This window comes from Rhea pennata, chromosome 2 (genome assembly GCF_028389875.1).
Source record: "Rhea pennata isolate bPtePen1 chromosome 2, bPtePen1.pri, whole genome shotgun sequence".
NCBI lineage: Eukaryota > Metazoa > Chordata > Aves > Rheiformes > Rheidae > Rhea > Rhea pennata.
The window spans coordinates 153,952,244-153,978,397 of record NC_084664.1 but is presented as its reverse complement, the minus strand read 5'-3'; the positions used below and the strand labels follow the sequence as shown (position 1 = coordinate 153,978,397).

Sequence of the window (26,154 nt, the reverse complement as noted above, 5' to 3'; positions counted from 1 at the left end):
ACAGTATCACGAAAGGATGAGAAAAGAGATGGATTTTGTTGTCTGCATCCTACCTAGGCAATCTTTTCATGGAAACTCCAGAAAACCCTGACTATGCTCAGAAAATGAATAGGATTCCTAAATTCTAAAAGCTGAGAGGAACCATTAAAATGATTTTGTCTGACCTCCTGCCTAATGAAGACCACAAACTTCACCCAGTGATTTTTGCCTGAAGCCCAATAGTTCAAACAGAGCATCCCGACTAGCCTACTGGCCAGCTTTGATGTGAGGACTTCAAATGAAGTGTTAAGCACTTCCTGTGCTGTCTAAACTGGCTGTTCTACAGGTTGTCGCCATCTCTTCATTACTGCGTAACTTGACGTATCCTTCCCGAGGACACACAATTTTTTTTTTTTGACTTTCAGACAATTACCAAAAGGTAGAAAATGGAGATTTTTAAACACACAACATCCAGCTAGCACATGTCAAGACAAAGATAACTACAGTATCTCAAAGCAATCTTTTGCTGTGGTCACATAAATGAAATCTACATTAAAACGCAATTTAAAGTCCACTTGTTTTACCACAACAGATAACACTGTGAAAAAGTTATTTGGGTTAGAAAGAAAAGTTTTCCAAACATACAGCTATCTGTTTGTATGCTTGTAAAGAAAAACATTTATTTGGTTATAAAAGTATTTTTCCTACCACTTGTAAAGCTTGATACAGTTTCAAACTGATAAGTATTTCCACAGCAGAGACCTTGAAAGGCCAAAGTGAAATCCTCTTTAAAAATCATTCATCATAAGATAGGCCCAGCAGAAAAACACTTCTCTGCTAACTATGCCTTCCGACTTTTGTTTCCAGATTTCTGTAGTTGTAAGCACCAAATGGGTAAAGGAAATCTTTCTTTCTTCCTCGCTCCCTTCCTTGCTTCCTTCCTTCCCCTTCTCTCCCTTCCTTCTTCCCTCCCTCCCCTTCTCCCCTTCCCTCCTCCCTTCCTCTTTCCCTTCCTTCCTTTTTTTCTTTTTTTTTCTTTTTATTCCTTTCCTTCTTTCTTTCTCCCTTTCTTTTTCTCTCTCTCTTCCTTTTTTCTTTTTTGCCCTAGGGAAACAAGCCTAAAATGGCAGCCACAGAAGGCTAAAAGACCAAGCTCCTCTCAAGTTAAAAAAGCATGTTGAGCATCAAATTAATATACGTTTTTCCTTCCTCAGATCTTGCAAGGCAGTTAAGTATTTGATGACAACTCTGGAGATTAAAGTTCTTTCACCCACAGACCTACAAGAGCCCAGGCAACAGCCTTGCCATTTCTCCTGCCTCCATAACGTCAGTTTGCACTCAAGGATGGGACGGTAGTTCAGGCACCATGTCCTAACTTCACTCCTGTTCCTGCAAGCATGCGCTTCTCACTAAATAACCATATTCATGTTTAAAAAAACCAAGCCAGAGAGTTCATTCCAACAGCGTCTCTTTTATTGACACTTTCAAAGAGACACCTTCTTGCCCTCGGTATCACACACTTCACCTGCACTTGCTGCTACAGCAGAATCCAGGCTGAAAAGCAAATTCTCAGGGCAGTTATCTATGGCCTAATGGTTCGGCCTCCTTCAGGGAGACCTTGGCTCAGTTTTCTGCTCCGTCACTGAGGGTCGCCTGCAGAGCAGTTAAATACACAGTCACCTGGTGGACCTGCTCCGAGCTCGCTGCGGTCAGCACAGTCATGGCACCAGCAAGTCCAATGCAGATGAAAGATGTAGAGTGTTTATGTAGGGTCCCCCAGGGAGTTTTGACCCCCACAGTTAATTCCATGCTCTTATAGCCGTACTCTCCACGACACTGCTAGTGAGGCAATGGCAGCTGGGCTGCAGTAACGCCTCTGGATGCACTTTTTTGACTATCTGTGAGCTCCTGCTACCCACAAGGCACTCACAAGCATGGAGAGAGGAGCAGCATACAGACCTGAAAGAACAGGTTATGCAGGCTTATGAATTAAACATCTAACATGCCAGGTCCACAAGCAGTATCTCCTGTTTTACTGCATATGAGACTTCAGACTGTTTTAAGGCACTATTTAAGACACAGTCATTTGGTGTGTGGAAACTCTTAAATCAGTTCAAATCTCACTTAGGTCAAGTGGACAGGTGCAAACTAACCTGATACAGTCTGCTTGAAACCAAAGTAAGTGCATCTAAGCAACAATGCCTATATCCCATTTTTGTACTCATGAATATGCAGAAATTAATACGAGTCTCACAATTAAACATCTTGTATGACTACAGAACTGCACTGACACTAAGGGGATGCATATTTAACAATGTTTCAGCTGAAATGGTATTACTTCTGTACATGGAAAAAAAGCCTAAGGTATTCAGTCTTTTGAGGTTCTGGGTAACCAACAGTTAAAGCTCTGCTTTTAAATCATCGGTCATGAAGTAGTCATAGAGGGCAATACTAGTGATCTCAACAACACAGTAGCAGAGACAGATGATCAGGTGAAACACCACAGCCAGTTTAGGTATTAGCTTTACAATTTCCATTACTGCTACTGTAATGATTTTGCAGCTCTCATTTATTTTTCACTATTTAAGTTGCTAGTTTGTGACAAATACTTTGCAAAAGAAAAAAAAAAAAAAAAAAAAAAGGAAGAAGAAGAAGAAGAACCACCCCAAGCCCCAGAAACTGCCCATCCTTGACAGGAACTGTCCTGGCATGCCTGGAATGTACAAAACCACAAAAGAGCCATTTCTGTTCATCTTAGCCCTTATGAAATCCCCTTTTAAAAAAGACTCAGCATTCAAGGCTTCAGCCACTTGACAGAGCTCTTTTAGGATTGTCTTTCACTTTTAAATACAACTTATCAGTTGAACCCCAGATGGGTTTGTGTATCTGACTGTTGTGTTCTTTGCTTTCAGCTCCCAGACCGTTACATGCATGGCCACCAAACTGGTCAAGCCAACTTCTCTTCTTTGTCTCCACATTCTGGATAGATAAAAGCAGTAACAGGCTTGCTGTCTACCAACACAGTTGGACTGTTAATTTTGCATTTTAAAAAACACAAAAACAAAACCCAGCACCACATGCAACGACTATCACTATTCCCCACACAAATGCCAAAGCAACCACGGTGTGACTCGACGTGACTCAAACTGCGGTGAGTATCTCTGGACACAGGCTGGAAGAGTCTCCAGGCCATGAAGTTGGGCAGTTCTCTTTTGCTCTGAAATGTCCTGTTTTTTGAATTGCTTGTACAAGTCTTTTTTTTGTCCCTCCTCAATTTCTCACTCTTGCTCTAGCATCAGCATGTTGCTGAGGTGGGCAGCAGGAACGGGAGCCCTATACATGCAGAGCTCGACTCAGTCTGTTGTGGGGCTATGGCAATACTTATACAGCGTAAGTAGGGCAGATGTGAGATGGCTGCACCAGGGCAAGGAGGTGACCAAGCTCTTGTCACCACATCAGTGCCATGGTGAGCATGATATCTCTGGAGCTGCTTCAGGAGGACCAAATCCTGCTCCTATTTAAGTCACTAGCAAAACCCTTGCCAAGTTTTCCAATGAAACCAGGCTTCGCTTCTTGAACTGCAGCAACCTAAGACAGAAGGGACCCCAACTATATTGCTTCGACTTGATTCCTTCAGTCAAAATATTTTCAGAGCTGTCTTCTTTTTCTTTTCCATCTCTCTTCTTCACTTTCCTGAGCTTCCTGAAGGGTCCTGGGCACACCTTCCTGGACAGATCATCACTACAGGCATATGGCAATTTGCAATATGAGGTTCAACATCAGGAAGCACCAGAGCAATGCAGAGCAAAGCTTAAACACAGCGACTGTTAATGACAATTGATATGGAGCCACATAAAATGCAAGAAGCACTGTAATTCATAAATAAAAGGTCTGCCAGGACAAAAATTAACTATTGTAAGAAAGAGTGGGGAAAGAAGTATGTTGTGCAGAGCTAAAAAAGCCCCAAGAAGTTAAAAAATGATAACCAGGAATGTCCCCATTGGTCCAAGTTTATCTTGATGACTGCTTTCAGGGCTTTTTTTTTTTTGTTGTTTTACCACCTTGATTTGCATAAAAAGAATCCACAGCAGATATCAGCTGTCTTGGAAAAAGACCCAAAAATGATAAGGATTTTTGCTGTCAACACTGGAATGAATTTTGGCGCTGTGTGACATGCCAGAGAGCCTCTCTCATCACTAAAGCAATATGCAGCAGTATATTGCAGTTCTTCATCACTCCCAAATAGATGCGTACTGTTCTAGGGGCAGCAGCGCATGATGCAAATCCTCAGGAGATCTTCCATAGTTAGAAAACCTGAAAATGAAAGAAAAACAAGCAGGTGAGTTTATTTGCATTCCAGATTCACAATTAACAAAGCACTAAATTAGCCGGTAGGAAGCAGAAGAGTAAAAAGGAAAACCGCCAACTTAAAATGCAAATATTCACCCTACTACAATTGTAAGCCACAGCTAAGATTCCTATGGACTAGAAAGACATTAGTAAGAACACATTTTTCACTCCTTTTTCAATGTGGTCACTTCATGAACTGACAGTGGCTTGTGATATGCGGTTTCACTCTCATCCCATATTAGTCAGTCTCATTTCCTGAAAAGAACTTTTAACGGAAAAGCAGAAAACCTTTAAAACAATTGTACAAGTCTTTCTGTCTTTTCTTTCTTCTGTCTTTTTCTCTACCATATACTACTGAAAAACAGCATTTTTTGAAATTAGTACCATATTAAAAAAAAGGATCTTTTCCCAGGGTTCTTAGATCTTACAGAAAATAGGTCGCTGGTGTCCTTTCAAGCTCATGCACACTGTGCTGGCAGCACAAAATAAAACCGCGGTGTATTATGTCTACTTATATATTTGTTTCAATATGGTATACATGGGTATGCATGGCCACTTGGAATCGGGCTTCTTCTCACGTAGCAGGCAGAGCAAGACAGTTTTATTAAATTATAGTTTGCATTCTTATTACAGCATCTCAGCACTTCATGGCGATTAACAGTCATAGTCCCACTGAAAGCACAGTGGCAAGTAAATACTTGCTTTACAGATGAGTAACTGAGACTGTGATAATTATACCACTGCACCTCTTTGCATTTTTCTGCAGAACTCAGTTCATCTCTTTATCTACCAAGGCTAAATCCTTCCTCCCTTTGGGAGTCCACTTTATTAGAAGCAAGAAGAAGTCTTTGTCAAACTAAGGCTACTCCATGCTCATCCTCATAGCTTCTCTCCAGGGCACTGAGAAATATTAAGGTTTTCCAGCTGCAGTCACACGTCTTATTAAGAGAGCATCTAAGCACAGATCAGACCAGTAACCAGCAGCTCAGCTAAGGCCCCATCGCTCAAGGGCAGGCTGGAGGAATGGGCCAACAGGAACTCTAGGAAATTCAGCATGGACAAATGGAAAGTCCTGGCCTGACCAAGGAATAGCCCTTGCTATGATACAGGCTGGAACTGACTGACCAGGGAGCAACTCTGTGGAAAAGGAGAGCAGCAAGCAGGATGTCAGCTTGCGGCGTGCCCTGGCAGCAAAGAAAGACAGCAGTATCCTGGGCTGTTGGCGAAGGGAAGTGATTATTCCCTCTACTCAGTACTTATTAGACCAAATCTAAATACTGCTTCTAGTTCTGCCCCTCTAAATACAAGAAAAACATTGACAAACAGGAGCAAGTCTAGTAAAGACCATCAAGTTGGTGGAGTGCACCAATATGGAGCATTTGCTTGGTAAGAAGAGGTTGAGGGAACTCAGCTTCTTCAGGTTGGAGAAGAGACGGCTTTGGGGGCCTAACATCTACCCCCAAGAATCTTCAAAGATGCACTTGAGAAGACGGAGACAGATTCCACAGTGATACATGTCAGAAGAATGAAAGATAGTCGGCGTAAATTGAAACAAGAGTGGTTCAGACTGGCTAAAAGGAGAAATTTTTCCTCGTGAGGAATTTTTTCCCCATTTTTTCTCTCGGGAAACTGTGTACTTTTCCTCCTTAGAGGTCTTCAAGACACAACTGAATAAGGCTCTGAGCAACCTAGTCTGATCTCATAGCTGATCCTGCTCAAAGCAGAAGGTTGTAGAGACCTCCTGAGGTCCCTTCCAACCTCAATCGTCTCACAATGCTATGATCCACCTTGTAATTGCCATCAGTCCAGAGTCTGTTGAAGAAAGGATGGAAATCACTAACATGTTTCAGTACTGTGATATTATCCAAGTTAAACAGCGAGAAAGAAAAAAACACATCATAAATCTTCAGCCAGGCCTATCACAAGGACAACTCAGCCACACTATAGATAGTGAATCAAAGGTCATGACAATTGTTTCTTGTTTGCCCTTTCCTCACCTTCTCTCTAGATATAAGCCATAAGCTCTTCAGGACAGATCTTGTTCACCTCTTTAAGGCAGAAAAGGCAGCCCCTAAACTCCATAACTTATCTTCCCCTTAGGACATGACAAACTCCACTTATGCCTCCAGTCTCTTAGTGACCCACCCACAAACTGTTCATCTCAAGGGCAAGCATAGAGTCTTACACCTAGGGAAAAATAACCCTAGGCACCAGTACAAGCTGGGGGCTGACCTTCTGGAAAGCAGCTCTGCAGAGAAGGACCTGGGAGCACTGGTGGATGACAAGTTGACTATGAACCAGAAATGTGCCCTTGTGGCCAAGAAAGTCAGTGGTCTCCTGGGATGCATTAGGAAGAGTGTTGCCAGCAGGTCGAGGGAGGTGATCCTGCCCCTCTACTCAGCCCTGGGGAGGCCTCATCTCGAGTACTGTGTCCTATTCTGGGCTCCCTGGTACAAGAGAGACATGGAGCTACTGGAGAGAGTCCAGTGGAGGGCTACAAAGATGATCAGAGGGCTGGAGCACCTGCCCTGTGAGGAACGGCTGCGAGAGCTGGGCCTGTTTAGCCTGGGGAAGAGAAGACTGAGGGGGGATCTTATCAATGTGTACAAGTACCTGAAGGGAGGGTGTCACCAGGACGGGGACAAACTCTTTTCAGTTGCCCCGTGTGACAGGACAAGAGGCAATGGGCAAAAATTGAAGCACAGGAAGTTCTGCCTGAACGTGATGGGGAATTTCTTCCCTGGGAGAGTGATGGAGCCCTGGCACAGGTTGCCCAGAGAGGTTGTGGAGTCTCCTTCTCTGGAGATCTTCAAGGCCCGCCTGGATGCAAACCCTGTCTAACATGCTCTAGGTGATCCTGCCTGAGCAGGGGGTTTGGACTAGATGATCTCCAGAGGTCCCTTCCAACCTTACTGATTCTATGATTCTATGAAAGAGCAATTTGGGAATCAGCAGCCTAGGAAATTCTGTCCATGTTCCACCTGCAGCACACATAGAAGCAGTGTTGAAGGGCAGTCACACCTCCTCTGTCACCCATGCAAACACGTATTTACAGAACAAACAGGATTTCCTAAGACCAGTGTATAGCACAGGCTATAAAAAGGCTCTCTATATTTCCCAAGGCTGCAGCCTATATTGCACAGGATCTAGGTGCTTCAAAAAACTTTCCCAAAAAAATGTAAGTTGCAGTGCTCTGGCTGAAGATGAACAAACCATCCTGCCAGTATAACTTTACCCCATTCTCCAGCCTTTGTGTTGTAAAGGACATTTAAGCAACATTTTGCTTCCAGTCAAAATAATTTATGTGGGTAAGAGACAGGAAATGTCACAACCAAGAAGATGAAAAGAGACATTATAGATATAGCTAATGAGTTCTTGCTTCTTAGAAGAATCCATAAAAACAATGAGGCAACTGTCACATGCATTAAGTGAGCAGGAGAGGAGATGTAAAAGCGGATGGCCATCTTCTTGCCTGAGGTCACCCAACAGGGCAGTGGCAAAGCCACTGAACCTCCTCCCTTTTTTCTCAGTGTTTTGGCACTCTCTGCCCTCTTCATGACTCTGTTTGACAGTCAAGGTGTGCTGAAATATAAAACTATGTCCTGACATTGCACATAACCACATTTCTTTTTTGAGACCAAAGCCTAAGGGGATGCCAACTCCCCACCAGAAGTCAGTCATGACCAAGTAACATCTTTTAAAAATGCAAAACTGTATGCACACTAAGAAACTCATCCAACTTTGAAAATATACTTGCTAACATGTTTTGAAATGTGGTCTATTCTCACAGGTCCATAGAGGATACTGATGGGTTTATCCACGTGTGGGTTTTTTTATACTTGGAAGTAAGACCAATAACCATTTTTATGTCTAGCTATTCATAGATTTTTATTTTTAGTACAGAAAAGAGTATCAGATCACTGAGTTTCAGCTTCTGCTGAAACTCCTGTATAACACAAGGTGGCTAATTTCAAGCAGTTATCTAGGTTTTGAGCCAATGCAATGACTTGTGCTGGCCTAAATTTCTGCAACTGCATCCACACTGCAGATTGACTACAAATCAGCAAAAGAAGTCACAGCTCAAGTAAAAAAAAAAAAGATGCAAGAAAAAGAAATTAAAAATTCTACCTCCTCTTCCTTATAAGAGAGGTTTTGAAGCCAAAAATACCTTTGGAAACAGTGTCCCCCTCTTCTTTCTGCCCTCCCATACCTTCTTCCTTTGAGCAAGGTCTCAGAGCAAAACTTTGCAGCCTTGTTTGATGGAGGTGAAGGATGCTTTCTGTTTGGGAAGCAGGGAAGACTGTGCAGGAGCAGAGTAGAACCTGGGCATGCAATTACCCAAGCAGCAGCAACAATATGTTAATTCACTGGATCTGTCTGAAATGAAGTACAGTGCAAGTCCCTGGAAAAAGTGAAAAGGAGCCTGTTAAGGAAAATCTGTGAAGGCGTTGTGTGCAGCAGCTCCTTGGAGTCAAAACAAGGACAGACTTTGCACAGCCATCATTTTTAGACCTTAATTAGCATCTAACATGCCTTTTTTTCTTCCCTCAGTACATCCGAGTGCAGCCGGCAGGAGCAAGGGGAATTACCCTGACCACTGACAGGTCATTCCTGCTGCGGCCCTCCGTGATGGCAACACTTATGGCAAAGGACATCAAATGTTCCCTTCCAAAATGCCACCACTGTGTCTGAATAAAAAGAGCTGAACAAAGGACAGGGCCAGGGCTTTGACAGACAAGTTGTGCTAGATCCTACTATGGCAATATTAGCCTTAGCTGGTCCAGTTGGATCCAGCTGGAAGATGGGATGGAAAATGGGCCTGTGTGCCCATGCCCTTGCTCCCCAGCATCCAGAGGGTGGGATTACTACTAGCCTGTTTTCACAGACAGATTAAGCTAAAATGTTAGGCTATGGATTTGAGTTGCAGAAATGCAAGGTACATGCTCCTCCTGCCAACTCTGCTATAAAACAATAAACATCAACATCTGCTGTATGAATTTCACCTCTCAAAGCCTAACCTCCATATTTCTCAGATTTAAAACCACTGTTCTCAAAGGAGTTTCTTGGTCAGCTCCTCTTCTGTACTTTTCTTCTTATCATTTTGACTAGAATTTTGAAAGGTTCCTGAGAAACCCAGGAGAACAGTAAAAGAATGATTTTTGTAGGCAAAGGACACTTAAGCTGGTTAAACCATGGTTAAACCTTATTTAAAAAGCTGCACACCCATTAAATAATCCCTGCAAGGAGTGTCTCATCTGTGGAAAACTCACCCTGGATAGGGCAAGGTCATAATTTCAAGTACCCTCTCCCAGTATCTAGAGGTTTCTCACGCTTTCAGAAGTGCAGCTTCCTTATTTATATGTACAGTTGCCATGACATGATCTGCTCCAAGTTTACGTCTTGAGTTTTGCCTCTCTGTTCAGGTGCCTGGAGCCTACCTCTCCTTAGATAATTCCAGTCCTCTAGGAACAAACAAGAAAGCCAATGTAACAAGAAGAGAAGAGGAAAAATGAAGTTGTCCTTTGGTAAATTTACCATGGGAACTCACCATTCTCAGCATATTAGCACTGACTACCTCCTGATGAATTACCCTGGAGGCTTCTGACTTTCTACTGACTAATTCCTCTAACACTCAATTATAAATTACAGTCCAACTCAGGTATTGTAATGGAAGTAGTCTTCAGTTCCTAAGTCAGAGGAGGGTGCTGTCCTGGAGGCAGGAAAACCTATCATCTCTTCTCATGAAAAAGGGGCACAACAATGGTTGAGATCTCTGGTATTTGAGTATGCTTGATGGACTGCCCACATGCTTGCTTTCAACTTCCAGAACTTCCGGACATCAACTTCCAGATTGCTCCTCCTCAAGGAGCAATCACTTCCATCAAACAAAAGCAAGGCTTTCAATATGTGTAGCCTCTTATACAGAGTTTTATGTTATAATCAAGAGAAAGATTAAACCCTGCCAAGTGAAATAGTTGCAAATTGAAGCATTTGCTGTATAAAGAAATTTGATCAGTTGAACTGATATCTTGAAGTCAGCTGCACATCTGGGCTCATACACTTGTTCAGAGACATAAGCACGACCTTCATTCTCAAATATAGTGTTACCCTGGGAAGCAGGGGGCCAAACTGTTTAACTACAATAGGTTTAAATTCAGCTCTCAGGTTGCATCAAAAGGAAAACCACTAGGTTCCTGCATAAACAGGACCTAACAGCAGAGAACATGCACAGAAAGTGTTTATCATTTCTGCTACGCGCAAGCCTTTTTGGGCACAAGACTAAGTAAAATCACATTGTTTGTCCTTGTTTAAAAAATATATGTATTTTGTATGGACTGATTTTTGATCTCCAAAGAGAAGAAGGGGAGAACAAAGAACAGTGAACTGCAGAGGCAGCAGTAACTAGAGTCTAGACTCAGGCCCTGGCATTTCACAGAGTCCTAGTGGTTTTTCCTAAAAGAGGACGCTTCATTGCAAGGTGAGGCGTCTCAGATGAGATTGTTTCCTGAAGAGCTCTGACAACGCATGGTTAAAAGCTTGGTTCAGACAAGTGGTAAAATAAGTCTGATTCTGGTTTTTGAGCATCTCGCATACTGGGCTGACTATTCAATCCTTTCCATGTTTGCTCACTTATAAGTTATCTAGGCTGCACAATCAGCAAAACTCCTGCAAAAACACTCGAGGAGGCTCGGCTACCAGGCAGTCTGTAATGGAGCTCTTCTAGAGAAAAACAGAACTGTTATCGCACATACGGCTGTCCCAATACAATTAGTCATACCTGATGGAGAGATACGAGTCTTCTCAGGGCTCTTACTGCCTTGTCAACAGATGAAGTCAAAATGAAAACATCCTAACTATCAACAACCAATTTGAAAGCTGAATCATGAATCCTCAAGGTAGCCTCGAAACTACCAGAAGAAGTTACCTCTGTAGAAGTAGACAGCTGGGTCCTTCTGTCTGCCCTTTCTTCTTCTACTATAATTTCCAGATGTTGCTCAGTGCAATAATATCTCTCCCTTCATCTCCCCCTCTCAAATAGCTGTGAGATGCTGCAGGTTCAGAAGAAACCATGCTAGTGGTAGGAAGAGGAAAAACCCAGCACTTTGGTAGTGGGAAATGACCCAGTTGTGTCCTCTGTGTGACCTCGGACAAGTTCCCTAACACTGCTTTGTCTCAATTTCCCAATTGAAATAGCAAATTCGCAGTCATGTTAGGTGACCAGTATTACAATTTGTGAGGTAATCCTGGTATTATCATCATGGGATTAATGCTAATCATACAAACATTAGGGGAACCTGCTGGTGTGTCTAACCAGACAGCTTCTCTCCCACATCCATAAGTTCCTGCACAGAACCTAAATTAATCACATGAAGATCTTCATCCCAGCTTAGACCACAGTTTCATACAGCAGTTATATCTATAGTATTTCACAAACTTCTCTGTTGCTCTCTTTTGTCTCTGAAAGTCTTGACAAACATTCACTACCACAAGACCAACACTGTCAGATCAGTAGCTCATGAGATCCATGTTCTCTCCGTACCACTTGATGGATGTTTTATACTCTATAGGGCACTTTTTTTGAATCAGCACTAATGAATAATGCCTCTGATGAAAAGACTGGCAAATGAATGTAAGGAGTAAGACTCGTGACTGGTACAGGAGGCAGAACATCTGGATGTAATTCAGTTGTTCAAGTCTCTCTAGCTGGGAGGTTACCTGTCTGGGAGGTACCACACAGACCTCACAGAGATACCGTAATTGCTCTCTGCAGAGAGGACCCCAGGTCTTGGCAGAAATCTGCACAATAGTACCACAAACAATACAGTGAGGCTAAGAGCACAAACAAGGCGATTCCTTCTGATAACCTTTATGAAATTCAGTTGGAAAGGAATTTTTTATATGCCTCTTCTCACCTCCTGATAAATTCTTTACAGATGTAATCTACACTACCACTGCATACAACTGAGACGAGGACTTGCAGCAAGGTACGATGTGGAGCACTCCTGGTTCTGAAGGGCCCACAAGCTGCATAGGCAAGGCAACAGGAGAGAGGTGCACAGCAGTAAAGCATCTTGTTCAGGCTAATGGAGCAGATCAAGGGCAAAACTACAAAGGAGCCAAATCTTCTAGACCTCAGCCCAGGGCTCTGCCGCTGATCATCCTACAGAGATAGATAATTCCAAGGCAAGTCCTTCACCAAAACCATACATGGGCATACACTAAAGAAGAGAGGAGAGACATATCGACAGCTAAGAGTAATTCCTGTAGGTTACCATGGTGATTCTGTCACCCTTCATCACCCAAAATCATGGATGAATTTGTCACCCTTATCAGCTATAATAGCATTTAGGTCTATTATTGGAAAATACTAGAATAATTTTTTAAGGGTGCAATAGGTGAGAGAAGCAGAAAATCAGTTTCAGCTAGGAGCTAGCAGTCCCTACGTAAAGCAAGAGCCCTTTCTCAGAGCAAGCTGTCTCACATACACAGCCCTGTATTTGTGTACAAGCTCAAGTGTGACTGCAGGGCTCCATGACACCCCCCAAGTGAAGGAGGAGAGCGCTCCTTTTCACGGAGGGATTCACAGCGGAGGCAGCACTCCGGAGAGCAGAGAGACAAAAAGGAAGCTCAGCGACGGCGGGAGGAGGGCATTCATCTGCGCTCCCTTCAGATCTGATAAAAGTAGGTCAATCTTTCTGCTTTGCTGAACCTTTTGGCAGGTTGGTACTGTGCTGCCGTCGCTGCTCGCAACTTATAATTTGTGCTGCGCGGCAGACACGTCGTTCAAAAGTTAACGAATTCAATACATCTAATTAAATCAACCTTGGCATCCATTCAAAACCCATCTCAGTGCTTTTTTTCCCCTGGTTGTTTTATTCCCTACTCTTGGCAGTGAAGAGATACACAAAAGTAGAGATGAAGAGAGAGGGTTGCTAAGGGGCAAGCTGGTTTTCATCTCTGGGTTATTTCCCTCTTGCTCGCCCATCATCACAGAGATGCTTTTCTTTCTTGAGGGAACGTGACAAGCCCACGTGGCTTCCATGTTTATGCTCCTCTTCTCCTCTCCTCCTCCTAAACAAAATGACCTTTTCTGTCTACTCACAGGCACTGTAAACAGAGTTAAATACAAGCCAATGGACTTTTGGCTCTGCTGTTGACATTTGCTATTCTCAATGCATGCTCGGCAAGCGTGCATGTGTAAACAGCATGCCCGCCTCATCTCCTCCTTCCGACAGCATTCTCTCTTGGAGACAGCCCCAGGGACTTTTTAACGCACGGTTCTTTGGGTGGCAGGACCAGCTCACACCTTACGTGAGCACATGCTTCAGTCCCCTGGCCCTTGTGTTGCCTCTCTCAGTACCTCTGAACGCAGCACAGAATTAACCAATACAGGATAACCATTGCTTGGGCTTGCCTGCATACTAGATTATTTTTAAACTGGATCAATTCCCTGGTTCAGTTCTCACAAATAACCACAGCAAGGGGCAAGTATGAGAAGCAGGAATGCGTAAGCCAAGGACTTAAGCAGCCATAGCTGGTGAAAGAAATGTACATCAAAGCATGGCCCGTCGCACTTAGGATGTGCTGGACACAGTTCAAGGGTGAACACAATCTTCCAACACCTGGCTGAGTAAAGCAAGAAAGCACAAGGCAGTCCCACTGGCCTTGCAGAGATTGTTCGCCTAGGCCAGGTCCTCCTCCAGCTGCACAGCCTCCCATAGCTCCTGAGCTCCTCCACATGTGAGACTTGTCTAATGGACTTGGTCACGTGAGCTGGGTGACTGAAAGAGTTGCTGTGTTTTGGCTATGCCATGCTACTAGACTGCAAGGGTGCTCTTGTCTCACCCTCGCTGCAAATAAAGGTGAGGAGCTCACTGTTGGCAGCTCACCTCCTCAGTGACTGTGTGGATGTGTCCCACAAGCTTCCCAAGTCTGCCTTCTTCTGAGGTGGGACTGCACATACTGGGACCTTCTCTGTCTGACTTGTTCTGCTTCTTCACAGCAGCAGATGCTCCTTCTTAAACAAGCTATTCCAATCCTTCCTCTCCTTCCTTAGACCACTGACTGGAAGGCAGGATTGTATCACTGCCTGTTATGTTTTCTATGCTGTGACTCACATGCTCCAGCAAAATTCCTATTTGTGGCTGTGGCAGTTTAATTAAAGACACTTGGATTGCCCCAGAAGAACACACCTGACACATCCTCTGATCCTTGTAGCAAATTTGTTGTCTTTTTCATATCCTTTAGTTCTTCTATATCCTTCCTGGGCTAGGGAACTAGAACTGCAAAATATTCCAGGTGTCACCAGATCAAGGCTATGTTTAAAGTGTTGTTTCCGTCTTTGTTTGATATGCAAGAACTCTCTGGCAAAGATGACAGCATTTTGCACTGCAAACTCATATACAGCCCGTTATCTGCTACCACCTCTAAGACATCCTTGGACTCTCTACTCTAAAAACAGTTGTTTACCTTTTGGTATCTCTGCTATTTCCTCTCCTTTAACCCAACTCCTCCAGAAACCATTCCTAAAATACTAAAAATAATCCTGGGCAGCTTCCTTCTGACTTCGAAAATGACGACATATTGTGTTGTTGCTACATGGCTGTTTTGCTCATCAGTAGAAGTAGCTCATTTCAAGAGTGATTGGAAGTAATTCCTGTGGCTGGCAGCGCGGTATCTGCAGCAGTAGCTGCTGCTGCTCTGGCAGGGAAGGGCGTTCCATGCAAAACCTCTTGATCATCCCTTTCTGAGCAATATGAAAGCAGCCTGAAAAGCACTTTGAACTCCTCTGGGATGAAAGGCCCAGGGAGAGCGTAAAATATCACTCTCCCTCATGGCAGTGGATGTTACAAGACTCTCTCCGGGAATGGAAAAAGTCATTTCTCTGTAACCAAGCTCCTCCTGCTCACATAGTCATGATGATGTGCCACGTTCTATCAGGCTCAGAGGGATCTCCCCCTTCTGCCCCCTTCTTTTCTTCCACGTGAGACAAGCATGCCTCAGGCTGCACTCAGGTAGAAAAATACTCTTGGATCAGAGGAAAGAAATGGGAGTAGATGATACCAATTTAGGGAAATTACTTTGGCTGCTGTGAATCAGCACACCATCACTGACACGATCACTGCCAAACCCTTTCCTGCACCTTGGTCTGCTCTGTGAGAAATGTAGAATTTACATGTCTTTAATAACTACAGATCAGTTATGATCAGCATATTTATTGCTGGTGATCCCAGCAGTAATCCCCAGATTCTGCCCTCAAAAACAAGGCCACTATGTGCTTCTGATCAAAAATGGCATTATTCTGCTCTTCTCTTCTAGGTGAGATATGGCTATCAAGATGCAGCCAGTATTTATGAGTGGTCATTGGTTCCACAAACTTGGCATCTGTTCTACAAAGCTCTGTTCAGCCAGAGTGCCTGTCATGCTAGGTGCTGTATGAATGCAAAGTTGGAGCCTGTCTGGGAGGAGAAGCTTGTGATCTCAAGAGCTGGGAGAGATGAGGAGCAAGAATGGATCAACAACGTGAGGCACTGAATTTCAAGCAATGGCAAATTGCTGAATTCAATGATAACTGCCCTTTGTGCAGCAAAGGATAGAGAGAAAATAGGGTAGTTTTACTGCCTGAATAGATGAGGGAGCTGTTATGACTTTCAAAGTCAGAAAGAAACTGGAGGCACTTTGCTGAGGGGTACAAAAGTTCAAAAAAAGTCTTCAGTGTTGTGAGACAAGATCAATATCTCTCCTGCAGCTCCTCAGGCTGGGCAAATCTGGAGGGCAATTGAAATTATAGAGGTGGGCTTCAAAAACTCTGCTCATCTGCTTCTCCTCACACTCACAAATGGCTCCTTGTAAGATACACAGTAGGGGGTGTGCCCAGTGCAATTGATTAATTCCTGCAATGGGCAGGCATTTCTTGGGCCATGTGATAGCAGAGGGACCACAACAGACACCCAAGTCTGAGTCCTGCGAGCCTCAACATTGCAGCCCATCAGCTGCCCCGTGGCAACACAACTCCCTGGTCCCCACATGTCAAGTCTAGCCCAGCTCAAGCCAACCGGCTACAACTGTGGTGGTGGGCACGGACTGGGGAAGAAGCTGTGGCATCTATTGTAAAAATGCAAGAAGCAGCCAATTTCACATGCTTTGCACACAGACAAGAACCACATCCCTTCTTCTCTCCATTCTCCTCCTTCCCTCTACCTGCCATAACCTTCAACAGTAACTCATTCAGCTGCTTCTCTGCCAAGATAATCAGACTGGTTATCATAAAGTGCACAGCAAATAACACTGCAGCCATGATTCTGACCAGTCTGCAAACGAACAGCGGGGTTATGCAATGGGCTTTCTCCGACAGACAAGCTAGCATAGGAAACTCTCATCTCGGAGTTGTATGTCACCGTTCCCTTAGCCATCAGAAAGGTATAGCTTACAATGCTGTAAACTGGACTACTGAAACACATCAAGGTTCAAACCTGATCTACAACATGAGCCAACCAGTTGTTAGAGCACACACAAGAGGGCAGTGATTTGCAATTCCAGGGTAAAAAAGAAACCAGAAGCTGGTTATGGCACCAACAAAAATGTATTGCATAATAATGACCTCAGAGGAACAACAATCAGTTCACCCTCTCCTTTGTACTCAGATGTTTTCTCCAAAAACTTGTAGGATAAACAAGACAAAAAGATAAACCAAGCAAATTCTGACACACATGCCCTTTTAAGACATTCATGGACCAAAAGGACCCAACTTTTATAGACAAATGAACAAACCACATGCCTTCAGAGCAAATAACATCATCTAGAGAGTTTCACCATTACTTCACCAATTTTTATCTCTTGCATTTTCTTCCTGTGCAGTTCTAGGTGGAGGGTCTAAAGCAATTTATTGACATAGTCAGGAAGAAAATGCAGAGGATCAATGACCCTAATCCTGTGCACCATCCCCTTCAGCAACTCTAGATACAACTAAGTAACAAACTTCAGTTGGCCCTGTGGCTGGCCTGGGTTTCAACAAATCTGGTTCAAAATGAGACTCAGCCAGAGACATTCTGCATAGCCTTGCTACACTTTCAGCCTTCATACAATGGGATCATCATCATTTCCTTGGGTACTGCACAGCACACTCACTGATGTCTACAAAGTACTCAAATAACTAAGCAGCACAGGATAGTATACGACTGATTCCATCAGCCCAAGGTCAATGCTTAGAAACGTTTCACACTACTAGTATCAATGGCCCAACGTTTGCAGCCAGAGTGAGCCATATGAGGCTGCAACAGGAAATCAGTCTTAATCACTGTCTCACTTTTTATTCTCCACTTCAGTTCTGTTATTTTAGCAGCTGCTGAGCGCTGGCTCCACACTTTCAGATGACTAACCGTTATGACATGGGGTTTAGTTCTAGGCTGTTTTGAGGCTGCAGCTCCAAAAGCAAAGAAAAATAAAAGTTTCTGAGGGGAAAGAGGAAGAAATCAGACAGCACTCAAGATCACTCTTATGCCTTTGGTTTTATTCCACTGCAGCCAGCAACCCACCCTCTCATTTAAATTTCAGCCTACCCCTTTGAATGTGTGGCTGTAGATCAAGTCTGCACCACAGTCTGTGCATGCTATGCTGTCCTCAGGGCTCAGAGCGTGGCAGAGAGCAGTCTGGAGATATTCAGAAGTAGCTCTGCCCATGTCTGCTGCAGAACCAACATCCAGGCTGCCGAGTCCGTATCTGCATGACATGGGCACTGCAGGGACCCATTGGCTTGGGTTGTTGCCTGCTTTGGACAATCTGTGCTGGGTGACACGATATGATGCTGCTGTGCCTTCAGGTGCTTTGCTTCCTCCTTGTTCATGATACATTTACAGACTTGCAATACTGAGGCCAGGCTTTGTCACTTTAACTGCTCAACCTCAGCAGCAGCAGCCAGGAAGAATTCACCTTGTATTGGGGAACTCTGCTGCCACCCTAAAACCTGTCCAGATGGCAGAACCACCTCCTGTATCCCCTCAGCATCAGAGATCATCTAAAAAGGGACACAGGATGATGAGACCCAGAAAAGAGCGCAGCCAGAGCTCACTGTCAAAACTGCACCGGAGGAGGATCACTCACCCCAGTGCACATCACCCCAGTTCTCCAATACTGTCATGGCCGTTGGCCTCCAGAAGCAGCAGCCAGTCCAGGAAAATAAGAGGCTGAATTAACTGCCTGACTGCTTTCACTTTCTCCTTTTACAGCATCCCCACAGCAGCATGGCAGTTATGCCAGCGGCTGTTTCTTCACTCATCCAAAGCTACTCAAAACTACATGTCTGCCAGACTGAACTGGAATAGGCTTTCTATTTTAATCACCATGAGTGCTAAGGGACTTTAGCTGCCCTTGCTGTGCTTCTCTCATGACCTGGCAGAAGATGCCAGCTCCCCAAACCTAGGCACATTTGAAGGAAGCAAGAAAGTAAGCAAGGACTGTACTTGATAATATCCCATGCTCCCAAAATCTCACCTGCTTCAGGCAAGCAGCCCACAGTACTGCAAGGAATGTTGCGTAACATATAAATGTTAGTGGTAAAGCACTGCATGGTAGGATATCCACCCAGCACACTATGCAGTCGTTTTGAAACAGCACAGACTGGTGAGGACAGCCAGGTCCAAAAGATGCTTACGAAGCGGCACCATTTCATTCATGCATGTGTGCTTCACGGTAGTGGAAATGTGAAATGGAAAATCATGCTTATTTGGACATGCCTTTCAATATCTCCCATCAGAGTAACAGTAGCTCTTCAGCTCTTCTCATCTACACTGAATCAGAGTGCCATAACCAGGCTTATCCAGGCTGACACAATACAATCGTGCAATTGCTTGGTGGTATTTTGAACTTGGGTTTCTGGGGCAGAAAGTTTTCTCAATAGAAGTGCTACACAACTCCCTATAGTCCTGAGCGTACAGACTTCAGCAGATAATAAATGGCCTGTGCATTTTTATATGTACTTACACATGTGCTTGTGAACACGCAGAGAGGCAAGTCTGCTACATGCAGCAACTGTTAGGGCAAGCGGAAAAAAAGGGTTACAACAAAAAGCAGTCAGACACTGTTGCTTAAAAAGCAGTCTTGACCCTCACCCGTAATAAACCACCTTCAGCATGTTCCTGAAGTGTAAGAAGGTGGCAAGGAGACTTCTCTGGCCTTCCCCACAACGAGGGTAACTGCACAAGTAATTAATGAGACTTTCAACCCCCTCCAGTCCCCCAAGCGGAGCCAGGTTACCCTGTGGTATGGTATCAGAGCCCTGTCCATGCTCTCGCTTGCTGAGGCTGCTTGACACGTCCAAGTCTTGCGGCTTGGGGAGCGCAGGGCTGCTCTCAGCCTACCTCCCCGGCTGCCCACCTCGTCCCTCCTCTGGCTCCGCATGCCAAACATTCCCCGTGATTTTCCTTGCAGCCCAGCAAGCCCCGCTCCCTTTCCTCATTGGTATTCCTGGCACGAAGCAGGCTTGACAGCACATTATCAGGAATGCAAAAATATACCCTACACAGCTTTAATAGTAGCAGCTCCAAGCCCACTGGCATCCGCACTCAAGAATTACACAGACCAGCCCCTGCGAGCCGCTTCCCAGGATAGGCTGGTATGCGCAAGGCGGAAATAGCGAGGGCAAAAAGGGGTGGGAAGGGCTGTTTTTTTAAAGCAGGATGGGGGTCCTCCTGGCCGAGTCAGAAGCAGGATGAAACCCTCCCTCATCTCTTCCGCTGCCGGACCTGGCTCCCTAACATAATCCTTTTGCTGCAGCTGGAATGCTTTATTTACTTATTTCCCCCCCTTCTGATCGCCCATGGCTCCAGTGGCCTCCTCCTTCCCTGACCGTTGGCCTTTCCAATGTGAAGAAATCAATGCAGACGACCAGAGCATAAGGAAAGGAGTCCTTTGCCTCTCTTTCCGAGTCGGCAGCATTGAGTGCTACCCTGTGACGTCCCCTCAATTCTGTCACGCCGCAACCAGTCAATATATAGAATTATAATCATCATAAAATGATGGCATTCACTCAGCGAGTAAATGGCCCTTGCTTCTCAAAAGAGGATGACTGAGCTGATGTGGCTTATGGTGACGTAAATATAAAAATCAGTAGCTGGGCGCTGCTTCTCCCCCTCTCCCCCCAGAGGGAAACCACAGCACAGCAAAATGCAAATCGCAGCCAAGGAGGACAGAGAAACCTTTACAAACCTTGAACGGGCCAACAACGCAGCGGAGGCGGCTGCCCCCACACCACACGTCCCTCTTCCGACACAATACGCACGCTGGGCTCCGTCGCACGCAGCCCGGCAGCGGGGCTGGGCTGCGAGTGAAAGGCTGGAGCCGCCGCGGCCCCTCTGAGCGGCGCCTAGCTCGGACCCCGCACCGGCGAGGAGGGGGACTGGAGGCCGTCCTCCTCTCCATCACTACACACCAAAGCGTTGCCCCAACGTGAGGGCACGCCAGAGCCCTGCCCATAATCCTGGCTTGCCAAAGGAAGGCAAGGCGATCTGAGGCAGGGCACTTCTCCAGCCACTGTCCCAACCACGCTCCAAAGCAGACGTGAGCTGGTGGCTTTGGAGCGTGCTCATCCTCCACTGTGTTCCAGTGACTGCTTTCTATTTGCCCAGGAGCAACTGGAAGCTCAAGGGGGAGAAAGTTGTGAGAGGGCTTAACTGCGGACAGCTCTACGTGCACAGGCTGGAAGTCCTTCTGCTATCCTCACAGAAGGGCAGGACCACCAAGGTCACCAGCGGTATTAGCATTGCCTTCACTTGTACTTGGGGAGCTGCAGTTAACTATGTTGCAGCCATACAACGCTAAAATTGCCAAAACTCTTCCCTGTTAATTTTTCACTAGCAAGACGGAGACACCACACAGATTTATACTTTCCTTGCACTTTTGCACGCACACGTTTCCTCAGAGCCAAAGCCAAGACATCTCACTGGGCAAACACCAGCTCCACCAGAAGGTGATGGGAATTTCATTACCAACTTACAAGAGGCCTTGAGTTCCTCCCACCTGCTAACTGCCAAGGAGGATGGTGATTCATCTCCCGAGACCCTGCTCTGGTCTAGGCAACAGGCACTGAGGTGGTTGTGATCTTGCCCAAGGTGAAAACATGCTGAATCAATCAGTCAAGGAGATACTTCACAGCACTCCTGAATGTATTCCTTCATCGCGGTGAGTCTCCTGAAGTCCACTAAGGCTCTTGCTACGGTGATTTAATTTAGGCAACAGGCATTTCTGTGCCACACTGATGGCTGCAGAGCAAAACTGTGTGACCAACCAGGAGAAGGAGCAGAAATGACTATGTATGGTGTTTTAATAGATGGTCTAATACTTGGATGATGATGTGTGCGGGGGTGAGAGTTCAGAGCGCACTTTGAGCCTGTCACTTTTCTTTCATCACAGTAAGTGCTGACTATTCATCTGCTGACTTCTCATCCATTGCATGATTTCCCCCTGAAGCCATCATATAAAATTGACATTGTTTAAAATACACTTCAAATTTACTGAGGTCTGCTTTGCAACTTAGATGTCCACTGATTAGCCTGTTTGCCATAGACCACTGTGATTTCATCCAAGCATTCTGTGACGCTTGCACAGCACAATTTGCCCAGACATGATACAACACCTGGGGACCTATTCTGTATGACTTAGGTACTAAGAGTCATTAAACCAGACCAAAATGACAAATCTTAAATTATGGAACACTTGAGCCAAGACCCAAAGCAACCTTTACCATAAAACTAATTAAATCTTGGGGAAAGAGGAAAGTATTTACCTTTAGCCTCCCTCCCTCACAAATACTTCAAGTAATATTCCGCATTAGAAGCCTCTTCCCTGACTAGATGATCCTCATGATATGCCCTAAAGACTTGGCGGAATATCTACCCTTGCTCCCTCCTCACCTCCTGTATCACAGCTGCAGCGGGTGCAGAGCCTGTGACTGACACAGTTACCTCTGAATTACTGCTGCCTTATAGGACTTTCATCTTCCCTTCCCCGAGCTGGGCTTGGTCTGATTTTCTTCTTCTTCTCCAGAAATGCATGGAAATTAAGTCCTGCTGCAAGAGAGGCTCACAGAACCTGCTTGAAAAATACTCGTGGAAGAAACTACCACAACTCGGGGCATGAGCATTGTTATAGCAGGCATAGAATTCATCTCACCTTCCTTATAGCCATCTAAAATGTACGCATCTTGTATCTTGTCTAAGCTAGATGGCTAGGGTATGACACATCTGATTAAAGGAAGGTGTTTGCAGCATTGGCGTCTGCGTCTGAACAAGTCGGCTTAGGCTCCTTTGGTAACTGGTGAAGAGTTTACCAACACAGTCCGTGAAGCTGAAGGTGTAATTTTTCTCATCATTCATCAGCTCAGTCTCACCTTAAACCCACTGACAACACTGGCTAGATCTCCACTGACTGTGAGGGCAGCCAAATAGCTAGCACCTGTGCAGACACCTACACTGGGGATACAGTGAGGCGAATGCTACCTAGGCTTACTGACTAGTCAGATGGAAACAGACACCTTCAGAAGGCAAAACTGCTCACAAAGACTAACTTCAGCATCTCTGGGCAAAGCAGAAATACCAGCTGTTGTTCCACTGGTGCCTCTCCACCATGCAGTGAAGCAAAAAGCAACTGGGAAGAACTCACACAACCAGCTTTGGTAAAATGCTTGCCTGATGCCAGAGTTCCTCGGCAGCTCCCAGACAGCACCTGCCCCTCCCTGCAGATATCCAAGAGCATACTTCCCCCTGCACTGCTGTCTAGACCACCATCTCTACCACCACAATACACAGGAGCATGAAGTGAGTGCTGTGAGCAACACCAGGAGCATGCAGGAGCATTGTGCTGCTCAGGGAGCTGCCAGCCCTGACCCACAACCGGACTCCACTCTCAAATCCAGGATTTCAGTCCAGCACCTGGACCAACATCCCTGCATCCACTATCCTTTGCAAGGTCATCATCCCCACGCTGGCAGGTTGACAGAGGTTGATTCCCCATCTCTATAGCAAGTGGAGGCAGAACAGGATATGCTCACGTTTTGACTTGCCAGCTTCACAGTCCAGCTCTCCCTGTGACCAGAGATGGCTTTGTGCTGACACATAGAGCTGTCCCAAGGGTGGTGGTTAAGGTCCAAACACACACGTAGCCTGTCCTACAATCAAGCCTGAGCAGGGGGCTACCTTCTGGCAATGGAGCAGGTAGGAACTGGGAGCAGCGAAGGCTTAAACCGCTCCATCAAGATGCACCTAAGGATAGTTGTCAGCGCACACAGATTTGAGTGGTACATTCACAATGTGTGAATGAGTATATCTTGGTAACACACCATGAGATTCCAAGAAAGACAATGCTGCACGGACAGCTAATTTGTTCCCAGTAGTGCATTTACCTCTGGCAGAAGTTAGAGACTTCAAGTGCTTCATAAGCCATTTGGAGTAACATTTGTAGGCATTACTGAGTAACTCAGGAATGTAATTATCTTTTGTGAAATGACCTGCGTGATTTAAAAACCTATTTGGACTTTGAGTGCCCTGAGATACGTAATCCCAGATCTCGTCACACAGCTGGCACGATCTTGAAGTTTACTATGCAAGTCATTCAAACTATTCTGATCGTCCCTTCTACCTAGTCACCAAAACCGCGGAAATACACTCCCCGAAATCTACCTTTTTCAAACAGAGAGAGGCAAAACCCCAACAGCTGTCTCCTTATCTTTATCTGCTACCTGCTCGAGCTTCCCAAACGACAGCAAAACTGCATATCCTCTACGGGGCTTAGGAAATTTTCAGTATATCTGAGTATCTAAAGATGTAAAATAAATATATTTAGGGGAGTCATTACGCTTCTCGGAAATTTTTTGCGAGTTTATTATTTACAAGGCTGAGCAGCAGTTTTTAGAACTCCTTGGCAGTTCACAGCTCTAACCAAAAGGCACATGTAAAAAGTGACTTACTAATAATGGCCTGCAAGGCTGGAAAGCCCCTTCTACATGCCACAGCAAGGCGACACGCCTGAGCAGTCTATTTGAATACGTATGGTTAAGGCAGCTCAGGGGGAAGCACCAGAACCTGCCTGCTGAGCTGGAGTCCTGACACCTGAGCACACACAGGGGCAAAGAGAAGGGACCGGGGCTTTCATTTCTCTAGCCCCAGAAGTATTTCCACTGAGCAATAGTAAAGAGCACTCATTAGCTCTTCAAAGCCTTTTTTTTTTTTTTTTTTTTTTTTTTTTTTTTTTTTCTGAAGGACATACCCAAAGTGAGGATAGGAAAGTATTAAAATGCAGAGATCCAAATCATGCAATCAGGATACAAGTATGGATACTCCAGTCAGAATAGGCACTGGGGCTTTGGTTTATGTTCACTGAGGAAATGATGGCAGCACTGCCCACTGGAAGCTCCTGACCCACAGCAGAGCTGGTGAAAGGCCATGTGAGGTTTGTGTCACAGCTGCTCACGTTCACAGTCCAGCATCTTAATGGAAACCAAATTTCTTCAGCAGCTTAGTCGCAGTGTGAAGTGAAGGACCTGATATGCAAGTGTGTGGTCCTGCAGGGGCAGCTCAGCTGGCACCAGTATCACCTCGTATGGGGCCATCAGAGCCAGGCACGCTCTGTCATCCCTGGCACATCAATTGCGTCGGTATTCCCCATTAAAATATCTTTTCTGGACTCAATTTTCCTTAATTCCTTTACAGAGCTTTGCATGTCTCAAATGCTGTCTGCCTGCCCCGACAGTCTCCTTGCAACATGGCCAAGTTAACTGCCCCAGGAGGTTCCTGCAGTCCATACCTCCATGTGAATATCACCCGGGGATGCATTTTCCCCTCTTGTCCTTTGCTTCTTCAGTCTCATCACCTCATGTCTGTGCAGTGATAATGCCATTCCAGGAGGCCTTGTTGTACCAAACGCTGCACAAAATGGATTAGAGAGAAGTGTAAGAGCTCTTGGCATGAACAACCAGCTACTGTACAGGGGGCATACGGAAGACAGGCCACAATTCCTGCTGAAGGGTGACACTGACTTCACTCACTCTTGTCCGCACTGAGGTTTCCTGTCTTGTGCATATCACAGCACCATGCTTGCATGAATGAATACTTCTATTTCAGAAAAGCAGGGAAAATAAAACTCAATATTTCACTGGTGTTTTCATAAACGAAACATGGACTTTAAATAACGTAGGCCTAATTTGGTTTCATTTGGAGCGAAGCTTCAAAGAACGCTGGTGTTTTTGGAAGCGGAGGCACATTCAGACGTATGGTTCCAGAGAGTCTGCGCGTTCTGCCTCCAACATATTTATTCCAGACAGCTTAATGGGTCCAAGCACGTTGGGTACAATTCTCACTGTAGTTGAGTCAATGGGGTTTTTTTACACTGACTTTGCTGCAGCCAGCATTTTGCCTTTAGTGTATCAAATTTAACAGCTTAAACAGTAGTTGTCTTACCTGTTTCTGGACCTTTTGGGTTGTCAAGCTGGAAGAAGAGTGTAATAGCTCTGGAAAAAAAAAAAAGAAAAAGAAAAAAGAAAAGAAACAACAAAAGCCACTAACTGCATACATTAAAAACTAGAAAAATTGCATGTTGACCTGGAGAACAGTTACAATACTGCAGCCTTTCAACACTATCTTCCCTTTGAAGATGCCATCTACTAATGTTGATGAGCTGCCCCATACCCTGTACCCCTTCAAGAGGCGTGGCACAAGCTCTTCTATGAGATGTTTAGATGGCTGAACTGAGGAGTAAAAGATGCCAGAGAACCAAAGCAAGTTAGTGGAAAAGCACCCAGGGGGGGAAGGGGGGGGGGGGGGTTGAGTTTAAGACTCC

The 26,154-nt window shown here is 45.1% G+C and overlaps 1 long non-coding RNA gene across 1 annotated transcript; it reads right to left on the bottom strand.

Annotated features, from left to right (window-relative positions):
• Positions 1-1,075: 1,075 nt before the first annotated feature.
• On the bottom strand, positions 1,076-26,154 carry LOC134136516 (uncharacterized). Its single transcript, XR_009957512.1, has 3 exons — positions 25,776-26,154; positions 25,123-25,241; positions 1,076-4,293 (listed from the first exon to the last, which is right to left on the bottom strand). It is a non-coding gene; the product is annotated as an uncharacterized LOC134136516 (long non-coding RNA).